Below are 26125 nucleotides of genomic sequence, written 5' to 3' on the forward strand. Positions count from 1 at the left end.
TCATCACCCTGAGACCAAGAGCTGCATGCTCTACTGACTGAACCAGCCAGGTGTCCCCGTAAAAGGTACCTTTAAAGGAAACCATCAAGCATACAACAGAGGCCCTGATCTCAGAATCTGGGAATAGCCAAGCAAAAAGCACAGAAGCTCTGGGTTTGAGTCTGGGGCAGATTAATGTTCTTTGCCTCTTGTTTTCTGAAATCTAATATGAAAATATTAGTATCTGTTGTGAGAAGGAAATGGCCTAACAGATACTGAGCCCTTAACCCAGTGACTGGCAAATAAGGACCGGTAATACATACCAGGGGCAAGGCTTATCACTCCTCTCCATCCTGGTCCAGCCCTCCAAGCTCTGCAAGTCTCCTGCTGGAAAGAAACAGGGTCTGAACATTACAGAACGGTCCTCTTACTGAGATCAGATAGTTACCAGGACCAATCACACTCTCCCCTCAACTGTCTCCTACTTCCCCCTCCCTGACAGAGCCCAAGCAGGCAGAAATGTCACAGCTTTACTTCCTGCCTGGCTAAAGTGGTTGCCATGGCAGCACTCATTAGCTTTCCTTCTGGGAACTCTGGGGAACATACGCAGAAAGATGCAGAAAGACAAAGACGTCGGGGGCTTGTGGCGGGAGGAGGGGGGACCTCCTCTAGCAGCCGCTGCTCCTAACACATACCAGGGATTGTGAAGAGCAGGATGCACAGAGGCCCTGTGTCATTCTCCCCATGACCACCCAGACCCCAAACCTTCCTAGACCCCTAGACCCCACCCCTTCTGCCCAATTCGCCTGTTACTAGGAAGGTAAGGGGAGAAAGGAACTAGAAAAGTCCAGGGAAAGGGAAAGTCAAGAGTGATTTGTTCCCACAGTTATGTGAAGATAAAATCCCAGAATTTTCCTTCTCATGATAGAGCACTGGTTTCCACCAGGAAGTTCTCAAGAGGATCTATCTGTGGATAAAAATCCTATGTCATTTGCTTGGTATTAGAAGGCACAGATTGGTCTCCAAGTCAGTTCATCGAGAGCCATGTCACCAAAAGCTGAGTCACAGAATGACCAAGTCAACAAGTGGGCCATTCTTTGAAGGATCGAGTTACCATATGACTTAATTCACCAAACCTTACCAAATTTACTAAAAACTTTGGTTGCTTTCTTTCAGCCTCATTAAGGTATACTTAATCATAAAAACGCACATATTTAAAGTACACATTTCAATTTTGGACATATGCATATACCTGTGGTAACATCACCACAATAGTTTTTTTTTAAGGATTTAATATTTAATTAATCAAGAAACAGAGAGAGCATGAGCGTGGGGAGTGACACAGGAAGAGGGAGAAGCAGGCTCCTGGGTGAGCTCCATCCAGAACCCTGAGATTACCACCTGAACCAAAGTCAGATGCTTAATCGACTGAGCCACCCAGGCGCCCCCTTTTTGATGTTTTCCGAACATCTCCTGATCCCCAAGTGTTTTACAGATGAGATGCTGGCAGAAGGACAAAAATGGGTGGGCAGGAGTGGACAGAGTGATACAGACTCTATCAAATGGAAGCAACTGAGTTCCAGAAGGCTGTCTTCTATGTTCTGGATGTCAGAAAGAAAGGGACCAAGACCAGGCCTCCTAGAGAAAGGAGGTTAAGGTCTGAGCAAAATGAGGTCAGTGTAGGGACGCCTGGGTGGCTCAGTCGGTTAAGCAGATGCCTTCAGCTCAGGTCATAATCCTAGGATCCTGGTCCCACATCCCGCTCCTCGATCGGCAAGGAGCCTGCTTCTCCCTCTGCTTGCTCTGCCTGCTGTTCCCCTGCTTGTGCTTTCTTTCTCCCTCTCAGTTAAATAAATAAAATCTGTAAATAAATAAATATAAATAAATTAACTAGGTCAGTGTAAAGAGAAGCTTCTGCACAACATTCACTTAGCTACTGAATGTTACAAAGAGAATTGGACCCCGTTGCTAAAGGGAGATTAGGGACCACTGAGAGATTTAAGCAATGCCGACAGAATATGGGTTTGAGTCTGGGGCAGATTAATGTTCTTTGCCTCTTGTTTTCTGAAATCTAATATGAAAATATTAGTATCTGTTGTGAGAAGGAAATGGCCTAACAGATACTGAGCCCTTAACCCAGTGACTGGCAAATAAGGACCGGTAATACATACCAGGGGCAAGGCTTATCACTCCTCTCCATCCTGATCCAGCCCTCCAAGCTGGAGGTGTTATTTGCAAAACGATTCACTACAGATAAGCTCTTGGATGGAAAGACAGCATATATGTACGTATGACCATTTGCTCCAGATAATTTTCTGATTTTAACACAATTTCAATTAAAATGGAAAAATAAGCAAGAAAACAAAAGAATAGTAAGTATGTAAGAGATTGAACTGACCACATATTTATTAGAACAAAACACGAAACACTAATTGTTAAGACTAATGCTGGCTCAAAAGGGCACTACTTATCAGTGGAACAAAGGGGGTATATCAGAGTAGCTACTGGTATATATGACATTAACAAACATCAAAATGTATCATAGGGGCACCTGGGTGGCTCAGTGGGTTAAAGCCTCTGCCTTCGGCTCAGGTCATGATCCCAGAGTCCTGGGATCGAGGCCCACATCAGGCTCTCTGCTCAGCGGGGAGCCTGCTTCCTCCTCTCTCTCTGCCTGTCTCTCTGCTTACTGTGATCTCTGTCTGTCAAATAAATAAATAAATAAATCTTTAAAAAAAAAGTATCATAGGATAATGAAAGAAAAAAATGATTTTTTTTGCTTTTTAAAAAATTATTTATTTATGTTTAATTTTTAAAATTCCAGTATAATTAACATGCAGTGTTATATTAGTTTCAGGTGCACAATATAGTGATTCAATAATTCTATACATTACTCAGTGCTCATCATGGTAAGTGTACTCTTAATCCCTTTCACTTGCTTCCCCCATCCGCCCAACCACCTCCCCTCTGGTAACCATCTGCTCTCTAGAGTTAAAGAGCCTGATTTTTGGTTTGTCTCTTCTTTTTCCCTTTGTTTATTTTGTTTCCTAAATTCAACATATGAGTGAAATCCTATAGCATTTGTCTTTCTCTGAATTAGACTTATTTCACTTATCATAATACCCCTGGTTCTATCCATGTTGTCACAGATGGCAAAATTTCATCATATTTATGGCTGAATGATACTCCACTGTGCGTGTGTGTGTGTGTGTGTGGGTGTGTACACCACATCTTCTGATGGACACTTGAGTTGTTTCTTGACACTTGAGTTAATTTGGTTATTATAAATAATGCTGCAATAAACATAGGGGTACATATAGCCTTTCAAATTAGTGTCTTTTATTCTTTGGGTAAATATCCAGTAGTGCAATTACTGGATCATATATACGGTAGTTCTACTTTTAACTTTTTGAGAAATCTCCATTCTGTTTTCCACAGTGGCTGCACCAGTTTGCGTTCAATGGGGAAAATGTTTTTTGTTCTAGTTGTTTCTAGAAAGAACTCAACTTCTGAATACAGGTATATGAAATTAAAGGAAATAATCCACGAGTTAGTTTTTATATTTTGTTAGTTAAGCCATACCAATAAACTGAAAGAGTCATCAAAATAGGCCTACCCTGGAAATGTTAAATTCAAATGAGCAGAGATGTTGGTCATATTCAAGCTTTGATCTTATCTTGCTTTTTAATGTGTTTGATTTCCAAACTGCAATGACATTGTGTGTTCCTAGACTGACTTCCACTCAGGAAAGGGAGATGGCTTTCTTTCTCTTCTTAAAAAAACAACAATTTTGGGGGCCCCTGGGTGGCTCAGTCGGTGAAGTGTCCAACTCTTGATTTTGGCTCAGGTTGTGATCTCAGGGTCATGGTATCGAGTCCCATGTTGGACTCGGTGCTCGGTGGGGGGTCTGCTGAAAGATTCTCTTTCTCCCTCTCCCTCTGCCCCTACCCTCAACGTATGGCTGTGTGCTCTCTCTCTAAAACAAATAAATAAATATTTAAAAACAAAAGATATGTGAAAATATTCATGAAGCCATTTTCTTCTCAGAGTCTAGCAAACCGAACAGAATATGTGATGGATAAATTCCACTGTGCCACTCGTCAGCTCCGTGATCTAGGCAAATTATTACCCTCTCCTGTCTTTGCTTTCTCATCTGCAAAATAGCAATAACCCTGATTCATGCATATTGCTCAGCACGACACTTGGCACACAGTAAGCCTGCCAGAAGTTTCGGCTGTTATAATCACTGCTCATTTTTTTTACTACAGGTAAAGCACCACCCCAGCTTCAAATGGGGAAAGAAAAAAAGTAGGTCACCCCATCTGAAAATTCAAGTGCTCACTGTGCAGGTAGGGAACATAAGTATGACACCCACAAAACAGTTTTCTGTGGGAGACCATGTTACAGCTGTTGTCTCTTAATGAGTGATCTATGCTTCAGGCCTATAGGGTTCGGGGAGGGGAGACAACTGGGCGGTTAAGGTTGAGAAATTGAAGGAAGAGGATGGAGGTGAGTGAAAGGAGGCAGAAAATGTGAGAACATAGTTAAGACCCAGATGACTGAGCTAGATGAGGAAGGGTTTGGAATGGGAACAGCACAAGCAAAGATGGGGGGTCAGAAATGAGTATGGCATGTTCTGAGGAATTGCCGTGAGGTTGTAGTGTCTAAGAGACATCATTCCAGAGATCAGACTTCATTGCCATGACTGTAGCTGGAAAACATGAAAGCTATTAGACTGTGTGCTCAACCCCTGTGATTTCCTCTAAACAGTATACGAAACAAAACACAATGCCAACAACAACTTAAAAAACAACAGGACTTAGCAAAGTAAAAATGATTTTCTTGGATATCTGCCTTTTCCTGCAATAAGTGCATGATCATGGTGAATGGTAGTTCTCTTCTAGTGTGATTCTATTTTTTTTTTTTTTTAATGGCGGGGGGGGGGGGGGATGCAGAGGTAAAGGGAGAAAATCCCAAGAAGGCTCCACCTGCAGCACAAAGCCAGTCACAGGGCTCCATGCCATGACCCTGAGACCATGACTGGAGCTGAAATGAAGAGTCAGATGCTTACCTGACTGAGCAACCAAGGAGCCCATGTGATTCTATCTAGTTGAGAGACTGATGTACAATATTACAAGGCGACCAGTTAGGAGAGAGAATATGCCAATTTGTGCAGGGTGCCTGAAATATCAGGAGGGTGTTAACAGAGTTATTCAAAGCATTGTTTTTATTTTGCCTATGGACTGCATCATTCCCACGTTTCGCAGGGTGAGGAAGAGCACAGTGAGGTGAACGGACCACGATTTATGGCCTTGGCTGTGGTTGCAACTCTTGGACAGCAACTCAATGACTGTGAAGATGACCTCCTCATCCCTTCACACCCCACATGTTGCCAGGATCCATGGGGCTTGGGGGGGGCGGGTAGCTAACCTCCTTGCTTCCAGCTCAGAATGAATAAACCCGGAACACTCACCAGAGTGGGAGAGTTAAGCAATGTTTCAAGACTATAAGCGTCTATTCACCTAACAAATTTGGCCATGGTGAGATTCCAAAGTCCAAGTTTTTATATTAAATAAATAGCAGAAGAACCAGTTTAGCACCTTTTAATATTTCTGTCTGGCTCCTTACTGGAGATGAGATTTTGATGTCCATGGAATTCACAAGACATCTTTGAGAATTCCTTCTGATTAAGGTGAAGAAATACAGGCATCTTTTTGTGTTTCTTGGGTGTTAGGCTTGGTGACCTAGGCTGGGAAAATCACATTGCAAAACTTCCTCTCGATTTTCCCTCATTCTTCATGAATATTTTAATCACAATGAAACCTCTTAGGACAACCTGTGGAGTTAAATATAGGGCGCCTGGGTGGCTCAGTGGGTTAAGCCGCTGCCGGCTCAGGTCATGATCTCAGGGTCCTGGGATCGAGTCCCGCATCGGGCTCTCTGATCAGAAGTGAGCCTGCTTCCTCCTCTCTCTCTCTGCCTGCCTCTCTGCCTACTTGTAATCTCTCTCTGTCAAATAAATAAATAAAATCTTTAAAACAAAACAAAACTAAATAAATAAATATAGGTAACTCGATTTTTGGCCCTGTGACGGGGACTTTGGAAGGAGCTGTTAGGGGCTAATTTACATATCAATCTGAATTTACGTACGAATTGACTAATTTACAAATGAATGTTTCCCCTTTTAGGTTTTCTTTTGTAAAGCCCAGCTGGTTAGAGCTACCTCCCAGTGCCCCACTGGCTTCCTTGCCGGGGGAGTACATACCTGTCAGCCCTCCCTAACTACCAATGTCCCCAGCCCCAATAGGTCTGGGCTCAGCCATTGCCAAGGATTTCTTTCTCCTCTAGGTCTCTACTACCTTCTTTTCCACTTCTGATTTCAAAACATCCTTTTTTTTTTTTTTTTTTTTTGGTCTCCCTAATTCAAGGGGTACCGGACAGAGAATCCTTATTCTCTGCCTTATCTCCATTATTTTTCCTAAACCAAGATTCTTGGCCTTGAAATAGAAAATTATGCCCCAACTCTGCAGTTCTCATAAGAGCCCTAGTTTTGTCTGGGGGCTGTGCTTTGGAGGGGGACAGGGGTACTAATTATGCCATCTATGCCTGAATCTGAAATCTCTCACGTCTCTTTATATAACAAGATAGAACACGCTTTCAGGAGTCTTGTTTTCCTAGGTTCTAAGATATCGGTAGAACAGTTTCCAAGCTATTGGCCCACTTTTCTAAGAAAGTCGGTTCACCCTTAGTGCATAGCTGGTGGCTGGTCAAGTGTAGTACCAGTTGGCAAACAGGTTTATTCGCAAGAAGACAGGGAGAAACTAGAGCTGTGGTGGGACGTTCGGCCTTTAGCAGGGAGAGTACAGATTGCAAGGCTCTCAAGGCTGGCAAGAACCAACTCCTGGAGCCCCTGCAGCCCTGCAGGGGAGGTGTTTACATTTCTGAGAGGCCAAAGGGTTCTGCACCTGACTGGGGGACTGGCCTTGAGTCTTCCCCTCTTTAAGTGAAAGAGTTCTGGGTAGGACAGTGTAGTAAGTGCTTAGGATAGGAACTTGGCTGTGAACTTGAGCGTGTTGCCCAAAATGGAATGACCTTACAAACAGAAAGGAGGACAAGGCCGCCCAGAAGCTGGCCTTCTCTCTGTTGAGCTCTGGGAGCTCGCTCGCTCTCTTTTTTTAAAAAGACTATTTATTTATTTATTTGACAGGCAGAAATCATAAGTAGGCAGAGAGGCAGGCAGAGAGAGAGAGAGAGAGAGAGAGGTGGAAGCAGGCTCCCTGCTAAGCAGAGAGCCCGATGCCGGGCTCGATCCCAGGACCCTGAGACCATGACCTGAGCCGAAGGCAGAGGCTTTAACACACTGAGCCACCCAGGAGCCCCTCTGGAAGCTCTCTTGAGTCCTTGAGTAGGTCCCTCAGAGGCCCTGGGCCTCACTCCTTATCTGGCGAATGGAGGGAATGGACTGGATGATGGGGGAAGGCCCCCTGCAGAGCCAGATCGAGTAGACCAGGTAGGTCACTGTAACAACTCCTCTCAGGGGAGTTCGAATGTACCACTGGCCAAATACCCACAATGGGTCGTGTTATAGGTCATTAGGTCCCTATCCCCGCAAGACAGACCTGTTACAGTTGCAAAAGCTGTGTGGGGGTAGAAAGCATCTGTAAATAGTTTCTTGGAGAAATTCAGGCTGTAGGGTTTGGAAATAGAAAATAAATTCTTTTTTTTTTTCTAAACCTTTTCTCCATTATGGCTCATTTCCCCTCCAGGACTCAACTGAGGACCATGTAAATCCAAAGGAGAAAAAGCAACTCAGCAAACCTTAAGATGCCCTCTCGCGCTCCCAGCCGGAGGTGTACACGCACACCTCCTCCCACAGCAGGATATGCAGTCCTCTCAGGAGAGGCTGCTGACATTGCTTAAGGTAAAATGGCCCGGTGCTGAGGCTCCGAGAAGAGGCTTGGAGTCAGCAGCCCTTTGAAGGAAAGAGCTCCCGGACAGGGTGAAGGGGCTGCAACCGGGGACAGTGACCAAAGCCCAAGGGAGGACACAGCCACTCGGAGGCTGGCCTCTGGAACGCCCCTGCCCTCTTCTGCAGGCCATTCCTCTGCTACAGTCCTGTGTTCCCTCACCCATAACGTGCGATGAACAGGCTTGATGCCCCCAAAGGTCCTCTCCAGTGCTTGGCCAACACCTCCTCCAGGAAGGACTCCCTAGTTAGCACAGATATGATGGGGAACAAAGTGTGGGCTTATCCTCTTAGACGGCCATCTAAGCAGCAAACACATTTAACTTGAGGGTAGGAAACATGCCTGGTTCAGCTTTGTGACCTGAAAGCCTGACCATAGGACAGGCACCAGAGCCCGTGTCCCTAACAATCTGTGGAATATGTAAATGAGAAACAGTGCAGGTAAGTAATCTGGACAAATCCTCTAGCAAACTTCTCCTATTCTTGGCCAATCTCTCCACTCGCGGAATCAAGAAGAGGCTAAGAACATGGAATTGACCTTCACACGAATTTGGGCCCAGAGCGTGGCCCTGCTGCTGTGTCAGCGTGGCAGGTCATCTACAGCAGGGGACGTGTGTGTCCTAGCACATCTCCCCAGCCGTACGCACTTGGTCCGGCATCCACCTGCCCCCTGTTTCCTCTGTGGACTGAGGCCCCTCTGCCTGTGTTGGGAAGGCTGGAAGTGCCGGGAGTTCAGTGTTCCCAGGAACAGCCGGCGAATGATGACCGTGGGGAGCTGGTGCACAAACGGTCCATCTGATGGAAGAGGACAGCATTCAAGGTGCTCAAAATGCACGAAACTATCAACCATCCAGCAAAGCGATCTTTCAGAAACAAAGGCAAAGATCCGCCCCGTTTAACAAAAACGGAGAATCTGCTGTTTTCGAACTCAGAGTCCTTGGGGCAGAAGAGCCTCTTCGGGTCTCAGCGCAGTGAGAAGAAACGTCCAAAGGACTGGCTCCGATGTCCCCAAGACTCGGGTAGCAACTTTAGGGATTCCAGCAGTTACTGCCTCTCGTTGCAACTCCGTGTACTATTTGTAAAAGGAGAGTGTTTGCCCTCTTTAAAGATTTCAAACCTGAGGTGCTCAGAGGCCTCACGGAAGAGGAATCCCTGAGCCTTTAAGACCCCTGGCAGACACGAGCACTTACGACGCGCCAGGCACATTGAAGTGCTGAGCGCTGGGCTCTAGGAGGGAGCCAGAAATGAAACAAGAGCGCAAAGGACCCAACACTGCGGGGGTGGGGGCTTTTAAGTCAGGGGCTCAGAGAGGGCTTTGAGGGGGGGCATCCAAGCAGAGTCATGAATGCTATGGAGGCGGCAGCCATGCAAAGCCGTACAGGAACAGCATTCGGGCAGAGAGGAGAGCCCAGTGCAAAGGACCCACGGTGGCGGTGAGGCTGGTGTGTTTTGAAGGCCCGGGTGACCAGAACCCAGGGACTGAGTGGGGAGAGGAGGCTGGAAGTACAGGCAGAACTGGTCTATAGAGACTTGTTTGATCCTTGACCCCCAATCCCAGAAATCTAAATGGTCATCAGCACATTCACTTCTTTGTACTGGGGACCAGGGAATCCAGGAGGGCAGGGCCTGGCTGGTCTCAGCACTGCTACACCGCCAGTGTCTTAACACGGTGCCCGGCACACAACAGCTATGGAAACAGTGCCTGATGAATACATAAATGGATGAATGAGTGAATGAATGTATGTAGCTGTGTCTTTAACTCACTGTTTGACCTTGGCCAAGGATTTCCCCTAACCGGGCTTCAATTTCACTACCTCTGTGATGCCTTGTAATGCCTGTTGAGTAGTAACGCTCTGAAATCAGAACCCATCCTTTAAAGGGATGGCTGGCATGGAGAAGGCCGTCTCTGAAACTGGCTCATAACCCTTTCCCATGGACGGCCAGGAAAGCAACCAGCTCACTTCCTCTGGGCATAATGGAAACACAGGTGTACTTAAAAGTGGGGCGCCCAGTCAGCAGCTAGCTGGTATCACGTAAGCTTCGACCACCAAGCGGGGCCTGCGAGGAAGTGCTCCATATACTCAGTGCTTCCCATCCCCTCCACTTTCTTTTCCTGTGAAAATCTATTTGCTCCGAGGAGCACCACGCCCCAAGCTCAGCCCGCAACTCCAGCAGCTCACGGTACAGGGTGCCGGCAACCCTCTCTCTGTCACAGTGGGCAGCCAGCGGCCTCTGGAAGGGAAGCACAAGAGTCCTATACCTAGGCTCCTGACTCCTGCAGCAACTGGCCACCCTCAGACCCTGTCCTGCCCCATTGGATCATCAGGCCCCAAAGGTCCCTGGCAGTCACCCCCCAGCCTGGCCCACTGGCTTCCATTTTCCCCCTATTCAGGGAATGACCACCTCTGCCTATAAGGTACGGTGCTGGCTTGGAGGAGGAGAGCACTGAGTGGAGGCAGAGCTAGAACGGTGAAGAGGGAGGGTCATCATGTATTCAGCCTGCAGCCTGCCTTCGAAGCCTCTGCGGACGGAAAAGCAGAAGGACGCCCAGGTCCTTGGCTTCTGGGACAGGAGACCAGGACCAACCAGGGGGCATGGTGTGGGATGGAAAGGAATGCAGACCCAGCCTGGCATCCAGTATGAGAAATGCAGTCACAGGACTCAGAAGTTGAGTTTCCTTCCCAGCATCCATCCTTATGGAGGGCCTAGCAGCAGCAGGCTGCCAACACCCAGAACAGCTTTATAAGGCTGATCGATTTCCAGCCAGGGGCCTCTCAGCAAACAGATCCTGGAAGGGCCAGCCACGTGAGTGTGAGGCAGATGGACTCTGGGCACAAAACCAACCTCGCTACTTAACACTGTGCAGCGAGAAGCACCTTATTGAAACGTTTCTTAATTGAAATACAATTGACAAATAATATCCTATTAGCTTCAGATGTACAACGTAGTGATCTAACATTTCCAAACATTACAAAATGTTCACCATGATATGTGTATTAACCATCAGTCACCATACAAAGTTATTAATATGATTAACTATATTCCTAATGCCGTACTTTTCATCCCCATGACATTTGTTATTTTTCAAAAGATTTTTATTTACTTATTTGTCAGAGGAGAGGAAGAGAGCGGGTGCCCATAAGCAGGGGGAACAGCAGGCAGAGCGTGAAGCAGACTCCCCGCTGAGCAAGAAGCCCGATGCAGGACTCGATCCATGAGCCGAAGGCAGACACTGAACTGATTAAGCCAACCAGGTGTCCCAACACTTATTTTGTAACTGGAATTTTCCCCTCTTAATCCCCTCTACCCATTCCACCCATTCCCTGCCCCCCACCTCCTCTCTGGCAAGCATCAGTTTGTTCTCAGTATTTATGAGTCTGTTTGTTTTTTAAAAAATCTGTTTGATATTATTTCCATCTCCTTAAATTTAATGAAACTTGTTTTGTGGCCTAAAATGTGATCTATTCTGGGAAATGTTCCAGGTGTTCTTGAAAATAATGTGTATTCCGCTGCTTTGGGATGGAATGTTCTGTATGTATCTGTTAAGTCTGCCTGGTCTAATGTGTCATCTGAAGTGACTATTTTCTTACTCATTTTCTGTCTGGATGATCTGTCCACTGATATAAGTGGGGCATTAAAGTCCCCTATTATTACTGCCAATTTTCCCTTTATGTCGTTAATGTTTGCTTTATATATTTAGGTATTCCTATGTTAGGTGTACAGATGTTAGGTACATAAGTAGATGGTTACATCTACTTATTCAACTGATCCGTTTATCATTATGTAATACCCTGTCTCTTAACACACTCCTTCTTTCAAAGCCTATTTTGTCTGATAGAAGTATTGCTACCCCAGCTGGTTTCTGTTTTCATGAAATTTTTTTTACATCCCTTCACTTTCATTCTCTAGGTGTCTTTAGGTCTGAAGTTAGTCAGCTGTAGGCAGCATATAGATGGGTCTTGTTTTTTCTACCCACTCACATTTTTAAAAAGATTTTATTTTATTTATTTGACAGAGAGATATAGATCACAAGTAGGCAGAGCAGCAGGTAGAGAGAGGGAAGCAGGCTCCCCGCTGAGCAGAGAACCCGATGTGGGCCTCGATCCCAGGACCCTGAGATCATGACCTGAGCCGAAGGCAGAGGCTTAACCCACTGAGCCACCCAGGCGCCCCATCTATTTACATTTAAACTAGTTATTGATAAGTATGTACTTACTTTGATTTTGTTAATTGTTTTCTGGTTATTGTATAGTTCTTCTATGTTCCTTTCTGGCTCTCTTGTCTTGTGGTATGATGACTTTCTTTAGTGCTGTGCTTGGATTCCTTTCTCTTTATCTTTTGTGTATCTGTTATAGGTTTCTGGTTACTATGAGGTTGGTATATAACATCCTGTGCATCTGGCAGTCTATATGAAGTTGATTGTTAAGCTAAGTTTGAACACAATCTACATTTTCACCTCCCTCCACATTTTATGTAAGTGATGTCATATCTTACATCATTTTATTTTGTGTATCCCTTAACTAATTTCTTTTTGTAAATTTATTTGTGGTCAATAAGGAGATCATGGGAAATAACTTTCAAAGCCATGACTCCTATTTCTTGACTTATTTTTGTAGATATAATTGATTTCACTACTTTTGTTTTAACCTTCACACTAGATTTATAAATGACTGATCTGCCACCTTTACAATCTTACTATAGGTTTGTTTTTACCACTGCAATCTTTTCCTTTCATAATTTTCTTCTGCTTATGGCCTTTTCTTTTCTACTTTTATAAGTTCTTCTAACATTTCTTGTAAGGCTGGTTTAGTAGCGATAGATTCATTTAACTTCTGCTTGTCTGGGGTTGTCCTTCAATTCTGAATGATAACCTTGCTGGGTAGAGTATTCCTGGTTGTAAATTTATTCTTTCTGCATTTCGAATATATCATTCCACTCATTCACTTCTGGCCTGCAAAAGTTTCTGCTAAAAAGTCAGCTAAGAGTTGTATGGGTGTTCTCTTATATGGAACTGTTTTCCTTTGGCTGCTTTTAAGATTCTATCTTTAATTTTTGACATTTTAATTATGTGTCTTGGTATGGACTCAGTGTATTTTAAAGAATTAAAATCATACAAAGCATGTCTGAGATCACAATGGCATAGAAACAGAAATTAAAAACAGAAAGTTTGGTCAATGTAAAAATATGTGAAAATTAAAGAATGTATAAATAACCAATGGATCAAAGAAAAAAATCACAATGGTAATTAGAAAACACTTTGAGATGAACGAAAATGACAACATACGAAAACATTAGATGCAGTACTTAGAGGGAAATTTATAGCTGTAAATGCCTACACCAAAAAAGAAAGATATCAGGGTGTCTGGGTGGCTCAGTTGTTGGGTGTCTGCCTTCAGCTTGGGTCGTGATCCTGGGGTCCTGGGATGAGCCCCACATGGGGCTCCCTGCTTGGCGGGGAGCCTGCTTCTCCCTCTCCTACTCCTTGCTTGTGTTCCCTCTGTCGCTGTGTGTGTCTCTCTCTGTCAAATAAATAAATAAATGTTAAAAAAAAATAAAGATACCAAATCAACAATCTCCTTAAAAAACTAGAATAACAACAGCAAACTCAACCCAAACAAAGTAGAATAGGAAGTAAGCGTTAGAGCAGAAATTAACTAAATAGAAAATTTTAAAATAGAGAAAATCAATGAAACCCAAAGTTGGTTCTTTGAAAATATCAACAAAATTGACATTTAGCTAGACCTCCAAAGAAGAAAAAGGTGAGAACAGAAATTACTAAAATCAGAAGTAAACAATGGGAAATTACTAATAATCTTATTTAAAAAGAATTATAAGGGAATACTCCAAACAACTGTATGCCAACAAATTAGATAAGAGATGAAATGAGCAAATTCCTAAAATGACACAAACTAGTGAAACTGACTCAAGAAGTCAGAGTGTTTGAAAACAGAGTATTTGAAAGACCTATAAGAAATAAAGAGAGTAGGGGACGCCTGGGAGGCTCAGTGGGTTAAGCATCTGCCTTAGGCTCAGGTTGTGATCCTGGAGTCCTAGGATGGAGTTACATAGGGCTCCCTGCTCAGTGGGGAGTCTGCTTCTCCCTCTGCCTGTTACTTTCCCTGATGGTGCTCTCTCACTTCAATCTGAAATAAAATAAATAAATAAAAATCTTAAAAGTAAATGAATAAAGAGAGTGATGGGGAGCCTGGCTGCTTTAGGTAGTAAAGTGTCTAACTCTTGATTTTGGCTCAGGTCATGATCTCAGGGTCTTGAGATCAAGCCCCACGCATCAGGCTCTGCTCTCAGCATGGAGTTGCCTTGGGTTTCTCTCTCTCCCTCTCCCTCTCCTCCTCCTCCCCACCCCTAAAAAATACTAATAAAACTTTTAAAAATAAAAATAAACACACTGTTTAAAAGTGTAAGTTGATCTCCACACTGCTTTTACTGCAGCTCATATATTCCATATGTTGTGCTTACTTTTTCACTTGTATCAAGATATTTTCTATATATTTTTTAATACTTTTTTTAATATACTTTTAAAAATTTGACCCATTGTTTAAGTATGTGTTTTTTTATTTTCCACATGTAGGGGTCAAGGGCAGGCCACCCCAAGATGTGCCTCTTTGGCAGAAAGATTATTTTAAGCAGAAAATAACCAATGCCCAAAGGACTCAGAAAGACAATTTGATCTTCTCCCTAACTGTCTCAAAGAATATAGATAAAGGACTTCTTCCAGAAAGAAAGTGATCAATATAGAGAACTACATTTTAATATTACATGGTAGACAGGGAGGAACCTAGTAAGACCTTTTGATCAAGGTCCTCTCTGTGACCCATTATTTCTAGATGGCCCAGCAAATACTTATTTCCCAAACACTTACTCTTTTTCATCTTCCTGTGAGTTGCTTTCCTTGCCTTTCAAGTCTCAGACCTCATTCCCTTCTCCTTAGTTCTGAATGACATATGTACCTCATGTTGTCCCAACTATCCAGAATCTCATGTCTGTGTGGATTCCCTGTACACTTGTAATTAAATCTGATTTTGTCCCATTACTATGTCTCATGTCAATTAATTGTTAGACCAGCTAGAAGACCCTTGAAGAGTAATTTTTTTTTAAAGATAATATTTATTTATTTGACGGAGAGAGAGAGAGAGAGCAAGAGATGGAACACAAGCAGGGGGAATAGGAGAGAGAGAAGCAGGCTTCCTGCGGAGCAGGCAGCCCAATGCGGGGATCAATCCCAGGACCCCAGGATCATGACCAGAGCCAAAGGCAGCTGCTTAACTGACTGAGCCACCCAGGCGCTCCTGAAGAATAAATTTTTTCTTCCCCATCAATTGACATACTTGGCAGGATAAACTTTCACTGGATATTTGCTCCAAAAACCCTGCAGATCCTTGGGCATCTGATATACAGCCAGGAGAACGTAAGATGTCTCACGCTGTCAGCCTCCTGGAATCTCTGTCTGCGGAGTCCGGAGAAGCAAGAGTGATAAGAGTCTGTTACATATATTTAAATGAACAGGAAAGAATATCTGTGGAACTATTTCCTTAGGCTTAGGGATTCAGTAAACTTGGAAGAGCCATGATCCATGTCTTTGCGTGCAGAGATGGTCTTTGTTTTCCTCTTTGTCTGTTGGGTCATTTGTCATAAGGAAGAGAAACCATAGGGTAAGAATGCAGGCATAGACTCTAATAAGCCTGTTGTTCAAGGCAAGCTCACAGACTGATGAGTGCACATTTCTCATCAGACCAGTGTCACTTTAGACAAATTTTGCTGTGGGCTAATGTGCACATGACATAAAGGCCGTTGCTAATGGACACATTGAAAGCCAAAGCCACAAAATTAGTGCACATGGGTAAAGCACTTAAAAGCTGTTCCGGCACTTCCTACCTAACCCAGACTCCTAAATTGGGAAGGTGGGACTTGAGTCTAGTGCCTTAGAACATTCTGCCATTCTGATACCATGAAAGACTCCTATATTGGGATAAATTAACCACCTGTATAACAAAGGCCTTTGCTTTCTTAGACCAGCTGTGAGATGTGAACTTTCTGTACCCTGTTTGGGCTGCCCTCTTTTTTTTTTTTTTCTACACTGTCTTTAGGTATGCCTCTTGTGTCCATAGTTAAGCCTTAAAAAGGCTTATTGGTTTAAGTCACTATTAATATATCCAGGGCACCTGGGTGACTCAGTCAGTTGGGCGTCTGCCTACAGCTCTGGTCATGATCCCTGGGTCCTGGGATTGAGCCCCATGTGGGGGCTCCTTGCTCAGCGGGGAACCTGCTTCCTCCTCTCTCTCTGCCTGCTGGTGATCTCTGTTTGTCAAATTAAAAAAAAAAAACAACTTGCAGAAGGTTTATTAAAAAGGAATCTTTGGGGATCACCTGACTGGCTCAGTTGGAAGAGCAAGCAACTCTTGATTTCAGGGTCATCAGTTCAAGCCACATGTTGGGTATAGAGACTACCAAAGGAAATAAATAAATGTTTCCGAAAGCGGAGGCCACCTGGGTGGCTTAGTCAGTTGAGCACCCAACTCTTGGTCTCAGCTTGGGCCTTAATCTCAGGGTTGTGGGTTCAAGCATTGTGTTGAGCTCCATTCTGGGTGTGGAGCCTACTTTAAAAAAAACAAAAGAATCTTTGGAAAGTAATCTTATACATGATCAGGACTAGCTAAAATTAGAATAAATTTAATTAAATAAAATGAGTTTTGGGGTGCCTGGGTGGCTCAATCGTTAAGCATCTGCCTTCAGCTCAGGTCATGATCCCAGGGTCCTGGGATGGAGTCCCTCACAGGGCTCCCTGCTCAGCAGGAGCCTACTTCTCCCTCTGCCACTCCCTCTGCTTGTATTCTCTCTCTCCCTGTCTCTCTCTCTCTCTCTGTCAAATAAATAAATAAATAAAATCTTTAAAAAATGAAATAAAAAATAAAATGAGTTTTAATATCAGAAGTACGCTGGTACAAAATTATGATTTGGTTTTCCCGTTAAAACAATGTTTTTGTATAGTACTGGTCTACTTTTTTAAAAAAGATTTTATTTATTTATTTATTTGACAGACAGAGAACACAAGTAGGCAGAGAGGCAGGCAGAGAGGAGGAAGCAGGCTCCCTGCCGAGCAGAGAGTCCGATGCGGGGCTCGATCCCAGGATCCTGAGATCATGACCTGAGCCAAAGGCAGAGGCTTAACCCACTTAGCCACCCAGGCGCCCAGTACTGGTCTACTTTTTAAAAATTATTTATTTTGTTAGAGAGAATACACACATCCAAGTGGGGTGAAAGCCAGAGGGAGAGAGTCTTCAAGCAGAGTCCCTGCTGAACATGGAGCCAGAAACAGGGCTCTATCTCAGGACCCATGAGATCAGGACCTGAGGCGAAATCAAGATTCAGACACTTAGCTGACTCCACCACCCAGGAGCCCCTATACTTTCTTTTCAATGGCACACAAAACATTCCCCAAAACAGATCACATATTAGGCCACAAAACAAGGTGTCAACAAATTCAAAAAGATCAAAGTCATACCATGCAGCTTTTCTGACCATAGTACTACCAAACTAGAAATGAACAACAAGAAAAAATCTGGAAAGAGCACAAATACACAGAGGTTAAATAACATGCTACTAAACAGTGAATGGGTCAACCAACAAATCAAATTTGAAATTAAAAAATTAACATGGGAATAAATGAAAATGAAAACAGAACAGCCAAAAATCTTTGGGATGAAGCAAAAGCAATTCTAAGAGGGAACTTTATACCAATACAGGCCTACCTCAAGAAGCAAGAAAAATCTCAAATAAACAACATAATCATACACCTAAAGGAGCTAAGGAAGAACAAACAAAACCTAAAACCAACAGAAGGAAGGAAGTAATAAAGATTAGAGCAGAGATAAATGATATAGAAACTAACAAAACAATACGACAGATCAATGAAACCAAGAGCTACTTCTTTGAAGGAGCAACAAAATTTATAAACTTCTAGCCATATTCATCAAAAAAAGGACCCAAGTTAAAAAAAATCAGAAATAAAAAGGAGAAATAACAACTGACACCACAGAAATACACACAATTTTAAGAGAATATTGTGAAAAATTATATGATGCCAAATAAATTGGACAACCTAGAAGAAATAGATAAATCTCTAGAAACATATAAACTACCTAAACTGAAGCCGGACGAATTAGAAAATTTGAAGAGTCATTGCCAGCAATGAAATTCAATCAGCAATCAAAAAACTCCCAACAAACAAAATTCCAGGACCAGACCTCAGGCTCCACACTCAGCATGGGTCCACCTAAGATTCTCTCTTTCTCCCTCTACCCTTCCTGTTCCCCTCTAAAATAAAAATATTTTTTTAAAAAGAAGAGTTAAGACCTATTCTTCTCAAACTACTACAAAAAATAGAAGACGAGGACAATTTCCAAATACATTCTATAAGGCCAATACCCCCCCGATACCAAAACTAGATAAATACACCACAAAAAAAGAGAACTACGGGTCAAAATCTTTGATAAACATTTACACAGATGTAAAAAATACTAAATGAAAAACTAGAAAACTAAAACCAAAAACATATTAAAGAAAATCATTCAGCACGATCAAGTGGAATTTATTGCCAGGATGCAAGGGTCGTTCAATGATTGCAAATAAATCACATCAAGAAGAGAAAGGATAGGGGCGCTTGGGGGGCTCAGTCAGTTAAACATTTGCCTTTAGCTCAGGTCATGATCCCAGGGCCCTGGGATTGAGACCCACATGGGGCTCCCTGCTCTGTGGGGAGCCTGCTTCTCCCTCTCCCTCTGCTTGCTACTCCCCCTGCTTGTGCTTTCTCACTCTCTCTGTCAAATAAATAAAAAAAATCTTTTAAAAAACCAGAACATGCCCAGTAAAATTAAAAACAAAAACCCAGAAAGGATAAATACCATATGACCAGCTCAACAGACACAGAAAAAAGGATCAAAGTACAACATCCTTCAGGAAAATGCAAATCAAAATCACAATGCTGTATCACCTTGCACCAGCCAGAATGGCTAAAATCAAAAACACAAGAAACAATAGGTACTGGTGAGGACTTGAGAGAAAAAGTATCCTTCTTGCTCTGTTGGTGGGAATGCAAACTGGTGCAGCCAGTGTGCAAAATAGTATGGGGTTTCCTCAGAAAGTTAAAAATAGAACTAGCCTACAATCCAGCAGTTGCACTACTGGGTATTTACCTGAAAAATACAAAAACAATAATTCAAAGGGATACACGCTCCCCTAAGTTTATAGTAGCATTATTTACAATAGCCAAATGACAGAAATAGCTCAAGTGTCCACTGATAGATGAATGAATAAAAATGTGATACACACACACACACAGTGGAATATTACTCATTCATAAAAAGAATGAAATTGTGCCATTTGCAACAATATGGATGGAGCTAGAGAGTATAATGACAAATGAAATAAGTCAGTCAGAAGAATATGAATATATAATTTTAGTTGTATGTGGAATTTAAGAAACAAAAACAAGGAAAGGAAAAAATAGAGAAAGCCAAGCCAAGAAAGAGACTATTAACTACAGAGAACAAATTGATGGTTACTAGAGGCGAAGTGGGGGAGAAGTGATGGGTGAACCAGATGATGGGGATTATGGAGAGCGCTTGTCCTGATGAGCACTAGGTGATGTCTGGGGTTGCGGAATCACTATACTGTACACCTAAAACTAATATGACACTGTACGTTAACTATATTGGAATTAGAATTAAACACAATTTAAAAAATTACTATAGGGATGCCTGGGTGGCTCAGTCAGTTAAACGTCTGCCTTCAGCTCAGGTCATGATCCCGGGATCAAGCCCCACATGGGGCTCCCTGCTCAGTGGGGAGCCTGCTTCTCCCTCTGCTTGCCACTCCTCTTGCTTGTGTGCTCTCTCTCTCTCTGACAAATAAATAAATAAAATCTTTAAAATAAATAAAATAAAAAACTTACTCCATGTTGAAGGGCCCCATGCTACTGTTGTGTCTGTTAGAGACGGAGTGCCTGTTATTAAAGCAGCCAATGATCATGCTCCAAAGCATTCTTTGATACCAGGTTTCTTACCTACTTTGCTCTTCCAACAGACCAAGAGGGCAAACTTGGACTTTCAAAAAAAGTGTCATCTGTTAATGGGGCACCTGGGTGATTTGTCAGTTAAGCAACTGACTCTTGAGTTCGACTCAGGTCATGATCTAAGGGTCCTGGCATCAAGCCTGCCATCAGGTTCTGTGCTGAGTGTGGGGCCTGCTTGAGATGCACTCTCTCCCTCTGACCCTCCCCCAGCTCATGCATGTTCTCTCTTTCAAAAACATTAAAAATTTAAAAAAAAATGTTTTAGAACAGTATCATCTGGGGGCGCCTGGGTGGCTCAGCGGGTTAAAGCCTCTGCCTTCGGCCCAGGTCATGACCCCAGGGTCCTGGGATCGAGCCCCGCATCGGGCTCTCTGCTCAGTGCAGAGCCTGCTTCTCTCTCTCTCTCTCTGCCTGCCTCTCTGCCTACTTGTGTTCTCTGTCAAATAAATAAATAAAATCTTGAAAAAAAAAAAAAAAGAACAGTATCATCTGTTACCATAACACCAACCAGGTGGTTCAATGGAACCTTTACCTCAGGTGAGGGTTTCATAGCCAGCAGCAACGCCAATACCAGACTATCAGCCTAGAAAAGGAAACTGCTCAATTATTTGAAAAACTGAGACACACTGTGGAAGTTTCTTAATCTGGCCATCGTCGTGCTGTACAACTCATTTTCCTTATAGCAGACAAAATATCAATCGAGCAATCTTTACTTAGACCACAACGATACTTGTATGCATGTACTCGAGAAAGGGTCCCTTTTCCCACCTTACACTAAGGAAAGGGCCTGGGTGTCTGGGTGGCTCAGTTGGTTCAGTGACTGACTCCTGACTTCAGCTCAGGTCGTGATCTCAGGGGCCTGGGATCAAACCCCACAGAGGGCTCCATGCTCAGCACCGAGGCAGCTTGAGGATTCTCTCCCTCTCCCTCTGTCCCATTCCCTCCTCCCCTGCTCACACACACTCTCTAAATAAATACATAAATAAATAGAAGGAGCCTATGGATATAATTTATGGACAGACTGATTATTATAGTTTCTTGACTCGGGTCTTTTCTTACTTAGTGTGAGATCTGGGGACACCAACGAAATGCTTCAATATATCACAGCTCCCATGGAGCTAGTCCTGTCACCAAATACATGTGAAATTCCTTTCAGTGAGTCAGAATCAAAGTGGTACCTGACCCACTTGAGCCATTAAGTGTTCCATATCATACAATATGCCCAGGCCTGTAGAATGATGCAGACCTTTTTTAATTGTGAATAATAATGAGGACATATTTTTCCTTATATTGTTTTATTTCTTTGCATTGACTTTGAGGAAGATAAAATGGCTTAGAAAAAGTAGTAAGATCAGTACGATCACAAACTTTTCTAGTGTATGCACCATTTTGCAATACAAATGAGTATTACTAACTGATTTGATTCTTCTCAGAATGCTTCTCTTTGATGAAAATATAGCCAATGGTTTTTTCCTACATTCTCCTCTTTTTTTGTTTTAAAGATTTTATTTATTTATTTGTCAGAGAGAGCAGAAGCAGTGGAGCAACCAGAGGAGGGAGCAGCAGGCTCTCTGATGAGCAGGGGGCCTGAAGCAGGACTTGGTCCTAGGATCCTGGGATCATGACCTGAGCCGAAAGCAAACGCTTAACCAATTGAGCCACCCAGGCGCCCCTCTCCACCATACTTTCTATAATCAATCAGTGTTTTAATGTTTGTATGTTATTTAAAAGATTTAAAGATTCATTATTGAATTGTTTCCAGTATCGGTATGTACAGAAACATGGTAGTACAGCAATTATTTTCATACACGAATATAAACAGTATTTTTTTTTAAGATTTTATTTATTTATCAGAGAGAGAGAGAGAGAGTGAGCACAGGCAGACAGAGGCAGAGGGAGAAGCAGGCTCCCTGCCAAGCAAGGAGCCCGATGCGGGACTCGATCCCAGGACGCTGGGATCATGACCTGAGCCGAAGGCAGCTGCTTAACCAACTGAGCCACCCAGGCGTCCCTAAACAGTATTTTTTAAAGTAAAATAGAAGAGCACATAAGAAGGAGGTTTGGGGATTGGGCAAAATGTTTGAGGAAGATTAAGAGGTATAAGTTTCTACTTGTAAAATGGATAAGTCACAGGGATTAAAGGTACAGCACGGGGAATATAGTCAATAATATTGTAAAAACTTTGTATGGTGATAGATGGTAACTATACTTCCATGGTGAGCACTTAGTAATGTAGGGAATTGCTGAATCAGTAGGTTATAGGCCTGAAACTAATATAATATTATGTATCCAAAAAAAGACTATGAAGAAGCCAAAATGTCAACAAAACCCAGCATATTACTAGACATTTTAAATTATAACCTGTCAATCTGTCTTTTAATAAGCAAAATAACACATCAATTATGATTTATAAAATAACTGCTTTCTTTCAAAAAAAGCACATAAGGAAGAAATTCTATCACTCTTATTAGGAATATTAAGTAACACAGATACTGACAGACTAGGAGGAAAAGTACTAGCAAGTAATCTCCAGAGTAGGAAGAAACCTAGACCTTTTTGCTCCTCGTAGCACCAGTCCACACCCCAACAATGATGATTACTTTAACCCCTTTGACCTCGGTAAATTTTAACTTACTAGAAACTACCCATGAAAATAGACAAAACTACAACAAATGATAATATGGAACCAATCAGAATCACTGACAAGAGAGCTTATACTACACACGAAATGGCAAAAATTGGAATGGCATTCCAACAAACTGACACAGAAACCCCAGTGGCAATTACATTTATAGTCCAAAAGAAGACAGAATCTGATCCTCACAGGAGCAGAAATTGTGAAACTCAGACCCATTACCACTGATGCCAAATTTAACGAAAAATTTAGAGCATTTGGAAAAAGAACATTAATATACAAAGATGTCTGGACAGCAGCAACCTGGAGATTAATATGGCCTATATGTAAGACACCACCCCATAGAACATCTCAATGAAAAACAGCAAGGGAAGCTCCTAATGTGATGAGATTAGGACTGTTAACTATAATTTACAATAGGGGACAGACACCCTCACTACTATACACGGTAGCAAGAGAATTAACTTAAAAGGTCATTCTTTTTTTTTTTTTTTAACAGAGAGAGAGCACAAGTAGGCAGAGTGGCAGGCAGAGGGAAAGGGAGAAGCAGGCTCTCTGCTGAGCAGGGAGCCCGATGTGGGGCTTGATCCCGGGACCCTGGGATCATGACCTGAGCCGAAGACAGCCACTTAACAGACTGAGCCACCCAGGTGCTCCTAAAACGTCATTCTAACAGCTTCACCTCCACAGGATAGAACAGCACTAGTCAGAGTATTTGAAGGGGCCAGAAATACAGACCTTTAATCCACGTAAGAATCCCAGAAACTATTTACAGTGGCAGAGAGATGAAAACACCCATTTTTTAAAATAGGAAATAGACTAACAGAAAATAAATCAACATGTAGACCCACTAACTCATTTATTGTAAATACTACCCCATTATAAAACTTAGTCCCATAAATAGACATGCCACTGATAGGTGAGAGGCAGAAAGCCCCATGAGCCTCATACAGGGACATCATCTCTTTGCCCAAGTCAGGGACAGTTACCCATGTTACAGTGCCCAGATCTATAGAAACCCCTTCTGTAAATAAAAAAATATTACATATACTACTATGCTGTTAGATACAGGGTCCCAAAGAACATCCTACTAATTTAGAAAACTTTCCCAATAAAAGAGACTAATTGAAGGATTAGGAGGAAAATTAACCCCTGGACATGGGTACATACACTCTTAACTGATGCTATACCACCCATTAAGACCAAATGCTTTGTAGGTCCCAATTTAAATAGATATAGTAATACAAGATGTAAACAACAAAGATATAACCATCCCACAGAATACCTTAGCTATACCAAACTGAATTGCAATTGAATTGCCCACCCCATTTTTTTTAATTTAAAAAAATTTTTTAAAGATTTTATTTATTTATTTGAGAGAGAGGGAGAGTGAGAGAGCACACAAGCAGGAGGAGCGGCAGGCAGAGGGAGAAGCAGGCTCCCCACTAAGTAGGGAGCCCGATGCAGGCTCGATCCCAGGGCCCTGGGATCATGACCGGAGCCAAAGGCAGACACTTAGCTGACTGAGCCACCAAGGCACCCTGCCCACTCTATTTAAAATAACAAACATACCCCAATATTATCTTAAGGGAGGACATATGCAAGTTAAGAACAAAATTCAGAAACTATTATAGGAACAAGTTACTGGTCCTACTATTTTCACCCAGTCTGGCCTGTTAAAAAGCTAGATGGATCATATGGATTTACATTAAGTTATAGGAATTTAAACACTCCCAAAATTGAGGGAACACTCCCAAACACAGGCACTGTCACAGACAACAGCAGCATGGGATCCGGAACTTACTATATAGTTATAGACTTACCTGACATTTTCTTTGCTATTCCAATTGATGAGGAAAACCAACCTATGAACACATTCACATGGGAAGGCAGACAATATCGGGTTTATTATGTTACCACAAGGATACCTCAACAGCCCAGCAAAACCCCACCACCTTCTAACACAAGATATCCAGGCCTTCAGGAAAACACAACACATAAACACAACATGATTTCCTCTATTAATGACATTCTTACTTACGGTAATAACATAGAAGAACAGATTAAGGTCAACATAGGGTGAACTGAATTCCTTACACTCAGAGGATAGACAATTAACCCACATCAGGTCCACATACCCCACACTACAGTAAAATTTCTAGACCTAATTTAGTTCTCTGGAGGTAGAAAAATACCCAATCCAGTCGTGAACAAGATCGATTGCAAAACATCTCCTACCACAAAAGAAGCTCATAAACTGGTAAGACTGTTTGGATATTGGAAACACCACATACCACATATAAGGATGATACGAAAACCTATCTATGATATAACTAGTAAGAATATGGAAGTTAGATGGATGGAGACTCAAGAGGTAGCTTTGACTTACCTGAAAAATGCTATCAGAACCTTTAATACATTGGCACTTATAGAAGAACATGATGTTGGGTTACCACACTTTTGCAGTTCCCCAATATCAAAAGGGAGAATGGAACCCGTAGGCTACAGAGAGCCGCCTTATGATAAAAGAAACACATGTTCTTAAGGATATGCTAGTAGAATGGACCCAAATTACACTTATTACTGCTAGACGTTTGCATGAACCTGTGGTACAAGTAGCCTTGCACCTTGGTACAAGGTACAATGGCCTTGATGCTTCCTCAACCAGTTATATGTAATATGGGAAACTGGCCTGTGAGAGTATGCTCTAAGCCAAACCGCACCCTAACCTACCACAGTCAAAAAAAAAAAAAGTAAGGAACACAACATGATGTGATGTGTAAAAATAAAAGATAGTGAAGATGACAATAAAAGGCAAAAGAGGGGCACCTGGGTGGCTCAGCGGGTTAAGCCTCTGCCTTCAGCTCAGGCCATGATCTCAGGGCCCTGGGATCAAGCCCTGCATCGGGCTCTCTGCTCAGCGGGGAGCCCGCTTCCCCCTTTCTCTCTATCTGCCTCTCTGCCTACCTGTGATCTCTCTCTGTCAAATAAATAAATAGATCTTAAAAAAAAAAAAAGGAAAAAGATATTGTCCAAGGTCAAGAGAAGATACATGAACTATTAAAATAACCAGAGAAGGGCACCTGGGTAGCTCAGTTGGTAAAGCGTCCTTCTCTTGGTTTCAGTTCCGGACATGACCTCCGGGTAGCAGAATCAAGCCCCGCATCATGCTCTGCACTCAGCAGGGAGTCCGCTTGAGATTCTCTCTCCCTCTGCCCCTCCACCCACTCTCTCTTTAAAATAAATAAATCTTTTAAAAAATAAAACAGGGGTGCCTGGGTGGCTTTAAGTGTCTGCCTTCAGCTCAAGTCACGATCCCAGGATCCCGGGATCAAGCCCTGCATCGGTTTCCCTTCTCCCCAGGAGTCTGCTTCTCCTCCCTCTCCTGCTACCTGCCACTCCCCCTGCTTGTGTGCATGCTCTCTCTCTCTCTCTCTCTCTCTGTGTCAAATAAATA

General features: G+C 42.8%; 1 long non-coding RNA gene across 10 annotated transcripts in view; it reads right to left on the reverse strand.

The window, feature by feature from the left end:
- The window catches only part of LOC309855734, a 55580-nt gene that overhangs the window by 7588 nt on the left and 21867 nt on the right, over positions 1 to 26125 (reverse strand). For 6 of the 10 annotated variants that reach the window (XR_014306953.1, XR_014306957.1, XR_014306958.1 and 3 more), the window contains one exon: positions 303 to 366. This is a non-coding gene — a long non-coding RNA (uncharacterized lncRNA). Of the gene's footprint in view, positions 1 to 302; positions 367 to 15291; positions 15411 to 26125 lie in introns of all 10 variants that reach the window. The other 4 variants (XR_014306954.1, XR_014306955.1, XR_014306956.1 and 1 more) reach the window with 2 other exon arrangements.

This window comes from Mustela nivalis (assembly GCF_964662115.1).
Source record: "Mustela nivalis genome assembly, chromosome: X".
Lineage (NCBI taxonomy): Eukaryota > Metazoa > Chordata > Mammalia > Carnivora > Mustelidae > Mustela > Mustela nivalis.